The sequence below is a fragment of the Oryctolagus cuniculus genome, chromosome 2, assembly GCF_964237555.1.
Source record: "Oryctolagus cuniculus chromosome 2, mOryCun1.1, whole genome shotgun sequence".
Taxonomy (NCBI): domain Eukaryota; kingdom Metazoa; phylum Chordata; class Mammalia; order Lagomorpha; family Leporidae; genus Oryctolagus; species Oryctolagus cuniculus.
The window spans coordinates 114,463,580-114,482,012 of NC_091433.1; the positions used below are offsets into that span (position 1 = coordinate 114,463,580).

General features: G+C 44.3%; 1 pseudogene; it reads left to right on the forward strand.

Moving 5' to 3' along the window:
• The first annotated feature begins 139 nt into the window (after positions 1-139).
• Positions 140-547, forward strand: LOC100343790 (alpha-ketoglutarate dehydrogenase component 4 pseudogene; annotated as a pseudogene).
• Positions 548-18,433: the final 17,886 nt, after the last annotated feature.

Below are 18,433 nucleotides of genomic sequence, written 5' to 3' on the forward strand. Positions count from 1 at the left end.
CAGAATTCAAGGCCAATCCTGGCATGGCCCTTGTTCTGGCTTATTTAAAGCTCCTCTGATTTCTTGGAGTAAGCCTGGGGGTTCTCCTGTGGTCTTAAGACGTCTTCACAGGTGGGCACCGCCCACAGCAGCCCACAACTACAGAGGTGGCTGCGGCTTGCTCGCTCCCCGGAAGCTGCCCCTTCCCTGGGGTCATCATGGACAGTAAGATGGCGTCTGCCAGCCGGGTCGTTCAGGTAGTCAAACCACATACCCCATTAATAAGGTTCCCTGCCAGAAGAGACGATCCTAAACCCAATGTGTCTGAAGTTTGAGATCAGCTGGACTGCCGTGTCACTCTTCTGCAGTTGCACAGCAGGCTAAGGAAGTAGACCACCGGATTTGCTGATGGATCAGGGGCCACCGGACACTGCCGAAATCATTAAATCACTGCCTCAGAAGTACAGAAGGAAACCTGTACCTCAAGAAGAAATGGAATTTGTCCAACGTGGAGATCCCGAGTAACCGCTGCTCATCACCAGACAGAAGAATTGTCTTTATAATAAAGGACTCCCCAAATGACAAGTGAAAAAGTGTATATTAAATAGCTTTAATAAATATTCTGTAAAAATAATGAAATATAGAGGGGCTGGTGCCATGGCTCACTTGGCTAATCCTCCGCCTGTGGTGCCAGCATCCCATATGGGCGCCAGGTTCTAGTCCTGGTTGCTCCTCTTCTAGTATATCTCTCTACTGTGGCCCGGGAGGGCAGTGGAGGATGGCCCAAGTGCTTGGGCCCTGCACCAGCATGGGAGACCAGGAGAAGCACCTGGATCCTGGCTTCAGATCAGCGCAGCACCAGCCATGTCGGCCATTTGGGGAGTGAACCAATGGAAGGAAGACCTTTCTCTCTGTCTCTCTCTCACTGTGTATAACTCACTCTCTCTCTGTCTCTCTCACTGTCTAACTCTGCCTGGCCAAAAAAAAAAAAAAAAAAAAAAGACATATAGAAAGTTTAGATGAATACCCACATCTCCCAATTTATGGGTCTGGGTCAGCTTCTCTACAAACTTACCTAATTGTTTATGTGCTTTATACTTACTAAACCATACATTAAAAAAAAGATATTTCCTAGGACCACAGAAAGTTGAGTCAGATGGAGAGCTACCCCAGAGGGTCAATTCAATGGCCCCACTTGAACTGAGACCTTCATCTCTGCTTCCAGCAGATGACCTTGACCTTAAATCCAGGAAAGAGTACCATCCTTTCAGCTTCTAAACTAAATGAGTGTTTTAGCTGACAGTAGGCTAGTTTTTCTAAGAGGTAAGCATGATGATGTTAATAACTAAGTTAGAAATCCCATTCTTCTTGTGTGTGTGTGTGTGTGTGTTTGTGTATGATATTTTCCATAATACAATTGTTTAAATGGCTTGTCAGTTTTTGGAATTTACCAAAAGATGAACTTTCCCTACAGTATGTCATTTAGGTTTATGTGTGTGTGTGTGTGTGTGTGTCTTCTACTTGGAGATGTCAGGGAAAATCCCAGAAGTAGGTGGTTTTCAGTTGCATCTTTTAAAAAACTTTCCAATACTTTTATAAGCTTTATTGATATATAACTCACTATACCTAATACACAGTTCAATGGCTTTTAATATATGCACAGAATTGTTCAACCACCACCACAATCAGTTCTAGAACATGTTCATCACCCCAGAGACAAAGTCACTCTGTATTTCCACCTAATCACCCTGACCCCCAAGCTCTAGGCAACCATGAATTCACTTTCTATGTAGCATTGACTCTTCTGGACATTTAATATAAGTGGAGTTGTATAATGTATCTTTCTATTTTTATTTTTTTGACAGGCAGAGTGGACAGTGAGAGAGACAAAGAGGAAGGTCTTCCTTTTTTCTGTTGGTTCGCCTCCCAATGGCTGCTGCAGCTGGCGCACTGCGGCGGGCGCACCGCGCTGATCCGAAGCCAGGAGCCAGGTGCTTCTCCTGGTCTCTTATGCAGGTGCAGGGCCCAAGGACTTGGGCCATCCTCCACTGCACTCCCTGGCCACAGCAGAGAGCTGGCCTGGAAGAGGAGCAACTGGGACAGAATCCGGCGCCCAACCGGGACTAGAACCTGGTGTGCTGGAGCCGCAGGAGGAGGATTAGCCTAGTGAGCCACGGCGCTGGCCTCTATTTTTAGATTTATTGTTATTATTTGGAAAGCAGAGAGACAGAGACAGACAGATCTTTCATCCCCTGGTTCACTTGCCAAATGTCCACTACAGCTGGGGCTGGGCCAGGCCGCAGCCGGGAGCTAGAAGTTCAATTCAGATCTCCCATGCGCGTGACAAGGACCCAACTATTTGAGCTATTACCAATTGCCTCCTGGCTGGGATTAGAAGCAGAGGTGGGATTTGAACCTAGGCACTCTGACCTGGGATGCAGGTGTCCCCAGTGGCATCGTAACTGCTGTGCCAAATGTCTGGCTGTTCTTAATCAGCATAATGTTTTCAAAGTTCATCCATGTGGTAGCATGATTCAGCGCTTTATTCTTTTTATTGCTGAATATTTATGATCTAGATGTGCCATTTTATTAATCCATCAGTTGATGTTTATTTGGGTGTTTTCCACTTTTTGACTACTATGAGTAATGCTGCTACAAATTCTTGTACATGCAAATTCATGTATAAGTTTTTGTGTGGACTTACGTTTTCATGGTCTGGTATTTTGTTGTTGTTCCTCTGCTCCTTCCTTCCTTTTCACTTCAATAAATAAATAAGTAAATAAATATATGTGTGTATGTATTATATATATATACATATATATATGATTTATTCAGACTACTGTACTTCGTTGTCGAGTTTTAGATCCCAGGAACAGGGAAAGCTAGGAAGCACTGTAATTACAGGCACACATCAGTTGAACATATGAGATTGAGGATCACTTTTTCATGATTTTATTTATTTGAAAGGCAAAGTTACAGAGAGAGAGGAAGAGATTGACCTTTCATCCACTGGGTCACTCCCCAAACAGCTGCAGCTGTCAGGGCTGGGTCAGCCCAAAGCCAGGAGCCAGGAGCCAGGAGCCTCATCTGGGACTGGGGCCATTCCTTGCTGCTTTCCCAGGCACATTAGCAGGAAACTGGATTGGAAGTGGAGCAGCTGGGACTTGAACTGGGGCCCTTGTGGAATGCTGGCATTGTAGGCAGCAGCTTAATCTCTACCACACACTGGCTCTGAGGACCACTTTCATAGGAGCAAAAGAAATCATCTCACTGGGTTAACTTTTACTGTTACTGTGTGCATGAGCAGAAAAGTTGGGTCAGAAGAGGAGGTAGGACTCAAATCCAGGCACTCTGATATAGGATGTGAGCATCTTAAGCACCATGCCAAATGCCTGCCAGCCAAAATATAATCCTTTGGGTGGGTGTTTGACCCATTGGATGAGGCACTAGTTAGTATATCCGTGTTCCACATTGGAGTGCCTGGATTCAATTCCAAGCTTTGGCTCTTGGTTGCAGCTTCCTGCTAATGCAAATCCTGGGAAGCAGCAGTGATGGTTCAAGTAACTGGGTTCATGCCACTCATGTGGAGGACCTGGGTTGTGTTCCTGGGTCCTGGCTTCAGCAATGGGCCTGTCCTGACCATTGTGGGCAACTGGCAAATGAACCAGTGGATAGGAACTCTATCTGTCCCTGCCTCTCTCCATCAGTATATACATATATGTACACACACACACACACACACACACGTTTCTTGGAAAGAAGACAGCTATCGATGATTGTAGAATCAGATCAATATATAAAAGGGCAGATATGCACATCCAGATAAGAATGTTCTGAGTGTAACTTTTTTTTTTTTTGGTCTTTCTGAACTTCTTTCTTCTATTTGAGAAATTCTTCACAGTGGGAGCGCTTACTGCATTATATGGCTTCCCTTCTCTGTTGAAACTAAAATGTCCATACCCCCACTTCCTGCTCCTTAGGGCACAGGCCTAGACCTGGCCAACTGACTGTTCCTGCCCAGGATTTGAAACTTAAGGGGATATTTCAATTCCTTAACGCTGCATGGCAAATTGCATGGGAAAATAGATGAGAAAATTGACCAGAGGAAGTGCAGATGGTCCCACTCACTAACAATACAAACAAACACATCTGCATGAAATAGTAACAGCCGGATGCCTTTTTTGCCCAGGAAGTTACCAGATTATTTAATGTAATCAAGAGCTGCAGTGGGCACGATGAGACCAGCTTTCTTAGATGGCAGGTGGGATTGTAAACTGGTCCAACGTTTCCTTCCTGGGGATTTTTGGGCAACACGTATGCCAAGAATCTTTAAATAGGTCATTCTTTCTAGTTACTTCCAGGAATTCAGCCTCTGCAAATTCTTGGAGATATGGATAGAAATTTATGCACAAAGATGTTCATACTCATGTTGTTTTTAGCAAAAATTGAATACTTGATTTATGGAAATCAATAAATATGTGATGTAATAAGGTGTGCACTCATTGGGCAAGGCTTGTAAAGAACTAAGGTATAGAAAAGCTTCAAAGGAATAATACTGGTGACACATTATTAATTAAGCAATGTGATGTATACTAGGCATGACCCAATCAGGGGAAATACCCCCCCACCCCAGGCATTTCCAACGAAGGGCATTGCTTCACAGATGAAGAATGGAGAACCAGTCATTAGATGAGCCACCACAGGAAGCCATGCCACCCTCGGGGCTGGAGACGGTGGTGGTACCCGAACCCCCAAACTGGATACTCAGTGAGATCTGGAATCACGGAGCAGATGCAGTCACTGTTGGAAACTCCTTCCTTAAAGCAGAAAGAGAGAAAGACCCTGGATTATCCCTTCCTCTACTCTCTGGTCTCTTGCCAGGGCCTCCCACTGGCTGCATCTAGCTGGAAGTCAGTTGTGCCAGGGACAAGAAGTAAATCTGACAGTAGATGGACAATGGCTGCCACACAGCATGATCTCAACTAGATAAAAATTATGTTTAGTATATGATATTATAAGTAGTTATTTTTGTGGATGGTTTTATATGAGTATATAGCTTTTCATGTTTTTCTGTATGTTCTAGAGAACATGAAGAATAAAATATGAAATGAGAAATGTGTGTGTGTGTGTGTGTGTGTGTAGGAGATGCCAAAAGTATTTTTCAAGAAGAGAATAAAATAAAACCACCTTTGGAGGCCAGTATTGTGGCTCAGTGTCTTAAGCTGCTGCTTGCGATGCCAGCATCTCATAGCAGTTTCAGGTTCTGGCTGCTCTGCTTCCCATACAGCTCCCCGATAATGCACCTGGAGCCCCTGCCATCCGTGTGGGAGACCCGGATGAAATTTCTGGCTCCTGACTCCTGGTTCTGGCTTGGCCTAACCAGACCTGGCTGTTGTGGCAATTTGGGGAGTGAACCAGGGGATGGAAGATCTCTTTCTGTCTCTTCCTCTCCATCACTCTGACTTTCAAATAAATAAAATTAAAAAAAAAAGATTGTATATGTGAGCATAGATGTGATGTTGTCCACAATGGAGTGGAGACTTACTCCCTAAGCTTTAATCAGAGCCCTTCAAAGTTTGGGTGTTCTCCCTTCCTGTGGCCAACAGGGGGCGCTCCTGCCCAGCACGCTAAAGCTTCCCCTGACAGGTTGCTGAGGCAGCCATTGTAGAGCAGGATCCCTGTCCTCTCCATCCCAGAACTGACCCTTTCTTTGGTTTTGGGCAAGCTTTTGCCAGGATTTATGGGAAGGCCAGACTGAGTAGTCCCAGGCCTTGAGGGGCCTTCATTGATCCTTTAGGGTGCTGGGCACCTGTGTCCATTCTTGTGTTTGTACTGATTCCAGTGACCTAAAGGAACTTGTCCAGAGGTACCAGCGGCCACTGCTTAGAGCTGTCAGCCCCGGGTAACAGTTCACAGTCATGCATTTGTGAAATCACTGTGGTTTTTTTCCCAGTAAGTCATTCAAGTCGCTGTGTCCAGGGCTCCTTGTTTTTGCGTTTCTGCTGTTTTTTGGAGCCATCTCACCCTAAGTGACTGACTCTGGGAGACCAGCAAAGTGCCAGCTGTGACTAGAGCTGCATGGTGGCCAAGTGGCTGGGGACGTTTCCTGCAGGGAAGCTGTGTGTCCGACTGAGAGCCCTGCTCTCCTCACCCCATCTTTGCTCTCCCGGGCACACATGACTGCGTGGGGGCCAGGCCTGCTGCAATCCTGCCTTCAGGTGGATGGTTTTCACTGAACATCTCCCTAAGAGTCCCCAGGGGTCAGCGGAAATTGTTGTAGGGAATGGCAAAGCTGTCCTATGGGAGAAACAGGTCAAACTGCAAATGGGGGACATTGCAGAAACACAGCAGGGCTCAGATCTGGGAGGCAGCTGCAGCCCCACAGGCAGCCCCTGGGCTGCACTAGGGCTCCCACATTGAGCGCTGCCAACCTGCTGCCCGTGCAGAAACTCCGGGTAAGGTCTGGGTCCTGCGTGCCCCGGGCCGTGTGCCCCTCACGGTGTGTGTGTGTGTGTGTGTGTGTGTGCGTGTGTGTGTGGTGGGGTGCTGTTGAAAATCCGAGGGAGGTGGAAGAATGGGTTCATGTAATGTTTTACAGTTTGGCTTTTCCAAGTAGCCCTCGTCCCATCCTCCCCACTGGGAGCGTGGGGGTCTCCTGTCCCTCAGCAAGTCTAGAATGCTGTGCTAGTTCATGCCTTTCTGTTTTGGAACATAGGTTGAAACCAACTGAAGGAAAAGATCACTTTGGTGAAACAGAAAGAAATTGTGTAGGCAAAATATATTCTTCAGGGTAAAGAGGGCTCTGGGAGCAGTTTTAACTGTGAAAACAAGGCATGGTTCATCAACATCAGGAATTGCAGGCATGGAAAACTGAGTGCCAGAGGAAGCATTATCCTGCTCTCAGAGATTCGCAAAGTGCAGAGCTGAGAGCTGTGCTCTGAGCTGATACCCCAAAGCACCACATCTTTCCTGAGTGCAGTTTTCTTGGGTTTTATTTCATGCACTCTTATTTTTATTCAGATGTAATTCATATGCAATCAAATGCTCATAATGCTGTCCTATCTTTAGAATGCTATATTTGTTATAAAATATATGAACAAAATTTTATATTTATGACTAAAGGTTTTGAAGAGAAAGGAATTCTCCTTTTGCCAAGTAATCCTTTGGGATTGTGTTTTAATTGCATGCATGTGATAAGTGCTCATTAATTATAAATTCATTTCATGGACAAAATATATTTCCTGGTACTCTGTCCTTGAGGGAGCCCACAAGACCATCTGTAATTCTGGGTTTGCATTTGAGTATAAATAATGGCAATGAGTAAATGATCCAAAATATTCATCCAAAGGAAAGACTGCATTCTCAAGCCATTAATGGAAATAATCGGTATTTTTATAATCTGAATTTTATAGTAAGAATAAATCTAAATAAATTACAAAAGTTTTGGTTTCAGGAGTAGTTGATGCGAGTTGTCTTCAGAAAGCTCACGGAAAATGTGTACTATGAAAAAACTGTGTATATATTTCAAAAAAATTTCCCCGGTATAAACTTACCTTTAATTCCATTTTCCACCAGCTTTCTCAGAGTACCTTTGTGTAACCTGTGCCTGTGAGCCTTCGCTTGCTCCTAACACCACGCTTTGGTTTTAGTCCACCTTAAAGAAAACACCAACCGACTTTAGAGCCTAAAGACTTTATTAAAAATGTCTCGGCATGGGGTATATGGAGCGGTAGAGAGAATTACTTCCCAGCCACTTTTTCCCCCCAGTATTTGAGTATTTTACCAGATGCATTGGTTACCTTTCAAAAAATTAAATGGGAAAAATTTCAGTAGTGAAGTCAGTAAAATAGATGACGATTACAGTTTTTTCTTTAACATATTTTGGCCTTCTTGAAAACTCTTAATAATGGAACTAGACAAATGGATGTGAGGAGTCAGAGAAGAGTGACCTGATACACCAGAGCATGTCTACCCCCAGACATGCCTTGTTACTTTGTTTTAGACGATTCTCTCAATCTGAAATATTTTCAGTTCTCAGTCCAGAATGGTTAAGCTTATCCTTAGGGCTCACATGGCACTTGCCAATGGAAGATAATTCATGATTCTGGAGAAATTTTACCTCTTAGATAACTTATGTTGGGAAACACAGATGCTAGTCTGGTTAAGGAATGGCCCTGGTGTGCTGGAGTGGGGTCACCATGGCCATGGAGTGACCCACCGAGGACCAGGCAAGGCCGATTGCTTCCATCTCAATCTGAACATAAGCAAAGGTTGATTTCTTGATTCTGCTCTGCGGTACTGGCAAATTGTCCCTCCTCTTTTCCTGTTCTTGAATACTACGTATTGTAGGAAGGACACTCCAACAACACAAATTTTGAAGGAAGTAATTTCATAACCTTGCACTTGACTGTAACAGCGGTCCGTTCCTTTTCCAGTCATCTTTCGTAGCACATACAGTTTTACACAGAGCTGAGTGTGGGGCACTTAGAACTCCACACTTCACAAAAGCCTTATTGATTTATGGTTTTCCAGGTTGCCGAGCAGATTTTAGAAGCCTCTTTTCAATGGACTGCGAGTCAGCCCACGGAGTTGACGTCCTCTTATTTCCTTGGCCATTTCTTGTAACTTGGGCATTTAGGATTTTTCTAGTGTTTGCTGTTTAGACTTCTTGAAATTACTGAGTAAAGAGAATGGGATTTTAATAACTTTTGATATGTGTTACTAGATTCCTTTTCAAGAGGTGATATTGAGTGACAAATGCCAATTCAGTGGTCACAAATGTTATTTTCCACCATTTAAGCTTTGTCTTGCAGTTTATTTTCACACATCTGTATTTTCCTCTCTATTCAGCAGAAGAAAGTGCTTGAGGGTGAAGTAGAACGTGGACATGTGCACACGTGTGTGTGTTCATGTTTATTGTGAATGCCTAAGCTTCAGACCCTGAATTCGATGAATAATCTCTTACCGAGAAACAGAAATCACCAACTTAGCTCCAGGCCTCCAGTCTGGTTTTAGTTCTTATTTGGCGATCCAGTTCTGTATGTTTTTGGCACAAACCCTGAACAGTGAAGTGGAAGCTTCGACTTTCTGTTTCAATGACCGCAGGTGTCTATCCAGAGAGAGAGAGCTGAGGGACATTGTTCCTGCAGGTGTGGTCATGCAGGGCCACGTCGCTATTCTACAGTCGGGAGAGCGGGAGGGAACGTGGAGGCCCCCGGCCGGGAGGCTCATGGGGCTGTCTTCCCATGCAAGCAAATGGCTTCTGCCCCCATTCCTGGGAGCCGTCGTTCAGAAGCCGCGTGCACTAAGCCTGCACAGCATTTTCCTGAACACTGACCATCGCTGAACCTCGTGTGAGAGTGTAGGCAGGTGATTCTGTCCCCAGTTTCACAGTAGCTGGGGGAACTCTGGCATCAGCATCCGATAGGGGCAGAATGAAACCCAGATGAATGCTTTCAAATCCAGTGTTGCCTTTTGATTCCCATTTCTGCCTCTGACTACTCAGAGCCTGCTGTCTGAGAGTGGTCATTCTCAATGGCCAGCGACAGCACAGACGATGGAAAATGGGGTCACTTGCCATGGCAAGTTTGTCCAGTGTTGACATCTAAGCCAGGACACTTAGGGGTTTCTAGATTTAATTTGTGTTCCTTCTGACTACATTGTCTGAACAACCCAGGTCACCCCCTGATCTCCTTCTTGAGCCGTGTGGGTGCATTCCCAGCACCTGTGGGGATGAGTGTGTGTTTTAGGGGGTTGGTTCCTGCGGGTGTATGGAGGCCTGGGGCCTGGCACAAGGCCGCGCCTGGGGAGTGAGAGGACCAGCTGCACGGTGGGCCCACCTGTGTCTGCTGCTTTGGCTTCTCTTCGCTGGCTTACTCCCTGAGCGCAGTTCTTCTTTAAATGCTGCTTGAAAGGAAGACTTCAAGGCCTCTTCAGATTACATGATTATTTCCGCATTATACATAGCGAATCATGCTCCAAGAAAGGACCTTAAGTATTTTTTCCTATTGCCCTGTGGTGGTCATGACCTTTTAGATGAGAAGGGGACCTCCCTAACCTCTCGGTCCAACCCCTGATGTCACACATGGGGAAGCTGAGTGTCCCTAAGGTGGTGGCAGAGGGGGGACTCCAGTCCACTGCCTTTGTGACTGCCCGTTGAGCGTCTGCTATGTGCTCTTATACAAAGGGGACCAGAGCGGCAGAGGGAAAAAGTCCCTGGTTTAGAAATCGGAGGCAACTGAGAGTCCTGGCTGCAGCAGCACCTTGTAGCTGTGGAGCCCGCTGCAGTTTATAAACGTTGAAACACAAAGAAGCATGGGTATGGCAGACAGGGCTCACTTGCTATTTTATGAACTAGAGTCCAATTCACCAGCATTTTACCCCTGGTTAGCACTGCAATGTGTGAGACACTGAATCATCAGAAGAATTAAATCATTAGAGAAAGGAAACCAGGTCTCCTGATTTTATTTTCCTTCAGTAATGACTTGGAATCTGTTTGGTTTAACTGGAGTAACTCATTCCTTAAGGAAAGTAGCTAACATGGAATTTTCTGAGGTTCCTTAATTACTTCTGTCAGTTTCTTTAGCACTGCATTGAGTATTTTTGTTTCATCTATTGCTAAAGAAATAGAGTTTTTGGATTCTTTAAAGCTTTTAAAAAATTAATTGTATTTGAGACACACACACACACACACACATACACACACCCACACGGGGCAGGGTGAAGGGGAGAACGCTCACATCTGATAGTTCATTCCCAAATGTGTGCAAAGGCCCGGGGCCAATGCTGGGGGCTGGGAACGCAATCCATGTCTCCCACATGGGTGGCAGGGATGCAGTCACTTGAGCCATCACTGCTGCCTCCCAGAGTCAGGAGGCAGAGCCAGGGATCAAAAACCCGGGTACCCTAACGTGGGCTGTGGGCACCTGAACTAATGTCTTAACCGCTAAGCTGAACACCCACCCTAGGCTTGTGGATTTTGATTACTGCATATAACATATATAAATCATTGTTTTGGTAAAGCAAGGTGTCTAATGACATGATTTAAAATGAAAATTTGCAAAATCCTTCAAGTTTGAGTGACAGGTTCTCAGACAGAGGATGCTACCGAGTGGCCTGTGTATCACGGTGGAAGCTCAAGGACAGGATTTGATGCTCATGTTCTGAAAAGAGGAGACAGAGTGAAGCACCTTGTCTTGAAAACCATAAACAATGTTCATGTGGAGGTTGATAAAATTAGCATGTAAAAATAACAAGAATTATCTTTACCTAGACCCTGTGTTAGGTGCTGTCATTTTTTTATTATTACAATAGCCATTTATGAGGTATTCTGTTATTGTCCTTAAAAATTACAGATAGGAAACTGAGGTTTATACAGTATTGGTAATTTGTTTAAGGCCAAGTTAACCAGGCTGTGACAAAGTTGGATTCAAAGTCAGGTCTTCTTGACTCCAAGGCCCCTCATCTTCCCTTTGCACTTTCATGAGTATGTTTAAGTAACTGTAATGAAGATATTTTTCTGCCTTCTTTGACAATTTATCACTGTCTAACCATTTCCTTTTTTGAACATGCTGAGTAGGAAGCATGGGATGGTGGCTCCTCTGCCTCTAACCCCTGGCTGGACTGTGTTCTCGTCCCACTCCTCCGCGGTGGGACTGCACGTGAGCCAGTCCCTTCATTCTCCCATCGGTGTTATGGAGACGAGCAAGGCAGTGACTGAATGGGAATCTGAGGAGGAAAGCTGCCCGCCCCCAGGGGGTGCAGCTCAGCTACACCTGGCTCCTCCAGTGTGGCTCATGGAACCTCTGACTGGACCCTCACACCAGCCCTGTAGTGAGAAAAGTCTGTTTCGTTTCTTCTTTTGCCAAGCCCATCTGGGCAGAGCAGGTGCAGGGGTGGACTCTCAAAATAGAGTCTGTGTTCCGTGTGGCGTGGCACTGTGGAAACCCCCTCGCAGAATTCTTCACCTGTTGTTCACATTAAGGAAATGCTCTCTGTCCTCATCATGGCCTTCTCCTGCCTTCTGTGTGACCTTCATTGTCAGTTGACCTTTCTGGTTTCTTCATTGTAAAATGCAAGATTTGGCCACCCAAGATCCCTCCTCGTTTTGATGTTCTGTGCCCTTATTTCTGATTAGGGCTCTAGTTTGGAATCCACCATCTCTATCTTGTTTAACTACTCCAGCAGTATTATTCTAGCAAGAATATTTGAGGTTAAAAATTACTCTCGATGGTTAAAGCATATTGTCTACCACTTGGTATGCCATTTGCTGTGTACCAGCCACCCTCTCTCATGCTGGTGACAAATGCCACCCACAGGCTTGCCTAAGTCCTAATGTGTGTGCTTAGGGTCACAGAAAACAATAGGTGACTTAATTTGATATCAAGGAAAGAAACTTCATGACAAGGATACTTTCCTTTTTAAATATTAAATATTCCTCTTGAAGTTTCTAAATCTTAAGAGATTGACTTTAAATAATTGATATTTATTAAAATCCTCAGACTTTTTTTTACCACATGATACTCAAACTTAGGACTTGAGCCTTACTCTCCTTCTCTATAATAAGAAATAATAATACCTTCTTCTTGGGCTTGTCATGAGAATAGTGATAACAATGATGTGGCACTGTCAGCAAGTGTCTGACATCTACTAGGCACTTGGGAAATGTTTGCTGGGGAACAAATAGTGTGTTCAGTTTTCTGTGCTGTGAATGCTGGCTGTTGATTAACCTTGAGATTGGAATATAAGTTTAAGCTGAACCCTTTGATCTAAGGTAGCAATATTTTAAAATACTTATTTATTTATTTTTATTTATTTGAAAGGGGCGGGGGAGAGCGCAAGCTTTGGTCTGCTGGTTTCCTCTTCAAATGACTGCAGCAGCCAAAGTGGGGCCAGGCTAAAGCCAGGAGCCAGGAGCTCCTTTCAGGACTCCCATGTGGGTGTTAGGAACTCAACCACTTCAGCTATCACCCACTGTCTCACGGGATTGCATTAGCAGGAAACTGGATTGGAAGCCAAGTAGCTGGGATTCAGACCAGACACTCTAATATGGGATGCGAGTGTCCCAAGAGGCGGGTCAACCCACTGTACCACAAGGCCCATCCCCAAAATAGAAATATTTTAGATGAGACTGTGAGTACATATGAAGCAATTAAAGAAGAGGAAGTCAGGTTAAGATCACTTGCTGCATTGGCTAAAAAGTGCCCCAGACAGAAGAGGCAAACTCTCACAATGAGTCAAAATTTTCAGGAAGGTTGTATGCCAGCATAGCTGATCACTCTAGGTAATATTCTAAAAATATGGAAAAGGCTAAATAATTGATGCACCATTAGTAAGAAGAAATAATGTGCATCATTCAAAATGGTCGATGTAATAGAAATAGAAAAAGAAGTCCAATGAGAAATTGAACCCAAATTGTGGTAATGGTATGAATGTCCCTATGGCTCTGTGTGAAGATATAGAATAAATTTTAGAAAAAAATGTGATGTGAGGAATTAAAATAATACATACACCAGGGTGATGGATTTATGGATGAATCGCAAAATCATTTCTTTTGTTAGACCTTCACTTTTAATAATTGAAATAAACCAGATATTTTAAATGATTTTACAGGGATTGAGTAATATATCAGTCACTGGGGCAAGATTTTTCTCTCTGGAATTCAACATGATCTGTGCTTTGAATACCTTGATCATTTTATTCGAAAGGCAGGGCGAGAGAGAGAGAGAGAGAGAGAGAGATCATCCATTCACTGGTTTACTCTCTATATGCCCGCAACAGACAGGTCTGGACCAGGTCAAAGCAGAAGGCCAAAATTCAGTTCCAGTCTCCCATGTATGTGGCAAAGACCCAAGTATTGGACTCACTGTCTGCTGCCTCCCAGGGTGCACATGAGCGGGAAGCTGGGAAGTGGACCATTCTAAGCTTGAACCAGGCACTCTGATGTGGCCACTCAACCACTGTGCTGCATGCCTGCCCTGGATTTTTATTAAGAGAAAATAAATGCACAGGTCCAGGAGGTGATGGAATTCTGTCTCCACCATTTACATTTTTGCAGGTCTTTCTTCCCAAATTGCCTGCAAACCTGACATTGAATCCAAAGGAAGGGAGAGTCCCTGAGAACTCTGATGGCCGGCCTCAGGGGTTTGTCCTGCTATGTCTTTAGAAAATGCCCAGTTCTCCCAAGAATCAGTCAACTCAAAAAGAGCTACATATCCCTTCATGGAAAAGCATTATACCAACTATCAACTTAGCCAATGAATAATTCAAACATGATTTAATTTTACTATTTTTTAAAAGGGTTATTTATTTTGAAAGACAAAGTTACAGAGAGGCAGAGGCAGAGACAGAGAGAGGTCCTCCATCTGCTGGTTCACTCCCCAAATGGCCACAATAGCAGGAGCTGGGCTGATCCGAAGCCAGGAGTCTGGAGCTTCTTCCAAGTCTCCCACGTGGGTGCAGGGGCCCAAGGACTTGGGCCGTCTTCTACTGCTTTCCCAGGCCACAACAGAGAGCTGGATCGGAAGTGGAGCATCTGGGACTCAAACTGGTGCCCATATCGAATGCGGACACTGCTTTACCTGCTACACCACAGCGCCAGCCCCTAATTTTGCTTTCACAGATGTACACTTCACTTACAATAAAAATGTCTTTTTTAAAAAATTCACTTATTTATTTATTCGAAAGTCAAGAGTTACAGAGAGTGCGTTACAGACATCCCATCCTCTGCCCTCTTGCTCCATGTTACAATTTCTGGCTATTCCCACCCTAGAGCTGTCTTTGTCAACTCTGTTATCTGCAGAACGAAATACACATCCAGGCATGAGGAGATGCTAACAAACGCCCACTGAATTAATGGAGTTGGGTGTCTGTACATCCAACGTATAAACAAGTTTTTTCTTTTTTTTGGTGGTATTTAGGTATGTTCGGTATAGGAGCTTAGACAGCTAATCCTATAATTTGGGTAAGCTCAAGGGTGGATGGATATGTGGGTGATCATATTAATGGATGGAAAGGAGATATGGTAGAAGAGAATGCTTCTGTCATGGGCTCTAGGAAGTTTACTAAAATATATTCTGAAATGTTGATATCATTGATTTCAACCCTTCCCAGACTCGTATCCCTAAGATGACCTAACTGTTGTATATGGACTCTTTCCTGCTGTTCTCAAATATTTCCAGGACCTCTCTGGGCTTCTTGAAGCACCTGCTTGCTCACAGCTTCTTTCTCATGTGCAGTGTGTATGGTCCTGTTGATCCTGTTACATACCACACTTCTTCAAGGACACTGGCTATTCTAGGATGTTTTCCAGTGGGAGAATCCTAGGGCTGGAGATGGGGCATTGGGTTTAGTGGAGTGATACCAAGTACAGTTAGGGTTGCTGTTACTTCCAGCCCAATACTGGATACAACCTTGGCCAGGTGCGGCAGGACTTCAGGTGTATGAGGCCAATGGAAACTTCTAAAAGGGCTTGGAGTGCTCCACCCAGCCTGCTGGAGGAGGATGGGAGCGAAAGCAACAGATGTGCCCAAGGTTCTGTTTTCGGTTCCCCAAAAGGTTTTCTCCTTGACCAAAGTAGTGTGACCGTTGCTATGACAATTGCTATCTTGGTCCTTGGGACTCTCCCTCCTAAGGTAGCCACACTTTTTTTTTTTAATCTTCTTGGGCCAGTCACCACGAAACTCAGTAGTAACCACTCTGGGGTGGGGATGTTGGAGGCATGTTTGTGGTCTGAGTACTGTGATGTGATGGTTGAAGATGTTGGAACCTTTGGTTAATAATGAGTTCCTTTAGCAAATGAGACCAACACTTCTCTTAATTGCCATGGGCTTGATTGATTCTCCATTTTTACAGAGGTTTATGGATTCCTCCCATGAGAGGTCAATAATTAGCTCCTTTTATAACTAGTAGAAGCACAATAGGTAGAAAGAACACTGGCATCTGCCTCAGTTCTGTCACTAAGTGACCAGACCACATCATGTAGTCTCTGATCTTGAGTCCCTTCCTGTTAAATGAAATATTTGATTTCTAGAATCCCTTTTTAACTCTATGATTCACTGATGCAGTGGCTCTGAAACTGATACACATGAATAGTAATTACTGAGGAACTAACACTGTTTTATTATTTTTAAAAAATTTTTATTTATTTACTATAAGCTATATTAAAGGGAGAGAAGGAGAAAGAAAGAGGGAAAGAAAGACAGAGCTGGGGGAGGGAAGGGAGAGAGAGAGAGAGATTGAGAGAGAGATCTTCCATCTACTGGTTCACTCCTCAACTGAATACAACAGCCAGGGCTGGGCCAGATTGAAGCCAAGTGTCTGGAACTTAATCCATATTTCCTACAAGGGTGGCAGAGACCCAAGTACTTGAGCCATTATCTGATACCTCCCAAGATGAACATTAGCAGGAAGCCAAATTGGAAGTGGAGTAGCTAGGATTCAATCTAGGCTACTGATATATTATCAGAGTAAAGAAGTCATGAGTCGGTATGTGCTAAGTCACTGGCAACATCATATAAGGTCTCCTTTATGCTGATTTTTGTTTTCCACTTTCATCATCAACATTTTATTATATAGGTTGGGGATTTTTCTTTTCTCTGGTTCACTCCCCAAATGGCTATAACAGCCAGGGCTGGGTGAGGCTGCAGCCAGGAGCCAACATCTCTATCTAGGTCTCCCACCTGACTGGTAGGGCCCCCAGAACTTGGGACATTCTTCAGTGCCTTCCTAGCTGCATTAGTAGGGAGCTGGAGTGGAAGCAGAGCAGCTGGGACTTGAGCTAATGCTCCAATATGAGATGCAGGCATCCCAAACAGTAGCTGAACCTGATATGCCACAAAACCACCCCCAGGTTCAGGACTTTTTCTCATCTGCTCTTGAACCCATGGTAAAATAAAAGATTGAATATTTCTTGAGAAAGATTCTTTGAGAGGAAATTCCTTATTCCCTACCCAGTCCCACTTTCTGATTAATTTTAGAGTAATTGACCAATGTCTATCTGTTGCTATTATATACCAGTATTGTTAAAAGGCTTACACAGAAACTACAACTTTGTGCGCAACTTTGGGAAATGCGAGATATTCAGTTTTGATAACCCCGGGTTAAGTCATGATTCTACTTCTTACAAGCTCAGTAATCTGAAACACACTACATAACCCATCTTAGCCCCAGGTTCTTCATCCATGAAGAAGGGATAAATACATCAGTGTATAGTAGGAGCATCAAAGGTCATATGGGGACAGTCCTAGTGACATCAGTACACACCTCTCCTCTGCCTCCCCTACTCCATTCCTCCCTCCTCTCTGTCATCCTCTTTGTTATTCTTTGCAGAGACTCCTGTAGCTTCAGGGATCTGAAGGTTCCAGCTGTGGTTGGAGATAGAACCTTCTCATAAAGAGACATATAGCCACCTGTCAGGATAGTGAGAGCTATCCAGATCCTGAGGAGAGGTTGGTGGGAAATGGAAGGTGGAAAGGAAAAGTGGAAGCAGGGAGAGTAATGGAGGAGAGGGGGAGGCAGAGATAGAAGGGAAGACATTGCATATCTGAGAGTGAAAAAGGAACAAGAGGAATGGGAGAGGGAGGAGGGAAGGGGGGAGATGTGGGGCAGAAATTAGAGAAGCGGGTTTTCTCAGAGAAGCAGGGAGTCTGTTGCAGCGCCTGTGGAAGGGTTTATTCAGGGAGGAAGTTGGGAAGCCAAGGCAAGGGAAGAGGACCTGGAAGGCAGTCGGAAGATTCTCCCTCAGGGGTAGCTTTGCGTCCCCATCCTCTCCTCTCTCAGTTTCAACTGCCCACATCCTTCACTTGCTCACTTCAGTCTACAAGGTATTCCTGCATTTCTAAATGTACAAAATCTCACAATACACATTTCTAAAAATTAGTTACTATTTATTGTGGTATTTTATTTATTGTATTTTATCTTTTTTAAGATGGTATAGTCCTAATTTACATTATAGTCAAAGGCTTAGTGCTCCAAGCAATACACATTTTCTGGAGAAGTCATGAGCCACTCGGAGGACATCTGTGGATTTCCGTGCATCTGACCCTGAATGCTGCTTTCTTCTGTGACTGTGGATGCACTGTCTCTGCCCCCAGCTCCACTTCCACCTGTGACTCATACACTCCCTCTCCTCTACTTCCTGCAGCACCAGATACTCCCTCTCTACTAGGTCATTTCACCAGTGTTCAGAATGCTGTCATTTATCTCAATTTAAAATATTCTCTGTAGGCTCTACTTCTTCTCCTTATAATCTCATTTCTCTCCTGTGTTCTAATTCTCTCTCTTTCAAAGAATTGTCCATGCAGTCTCCAATTTTTTTGCCTTCCAAAGAAACCATTTATTTAATGAGTACAAATTTCATAAGTACAACTTTAGGAATATAGTGATTCTTCCCATTATACCCGCCCTCCCACCCCACCTCTTCCGCCCTCTCCCATTCCCAGTCCCATTCTCCATT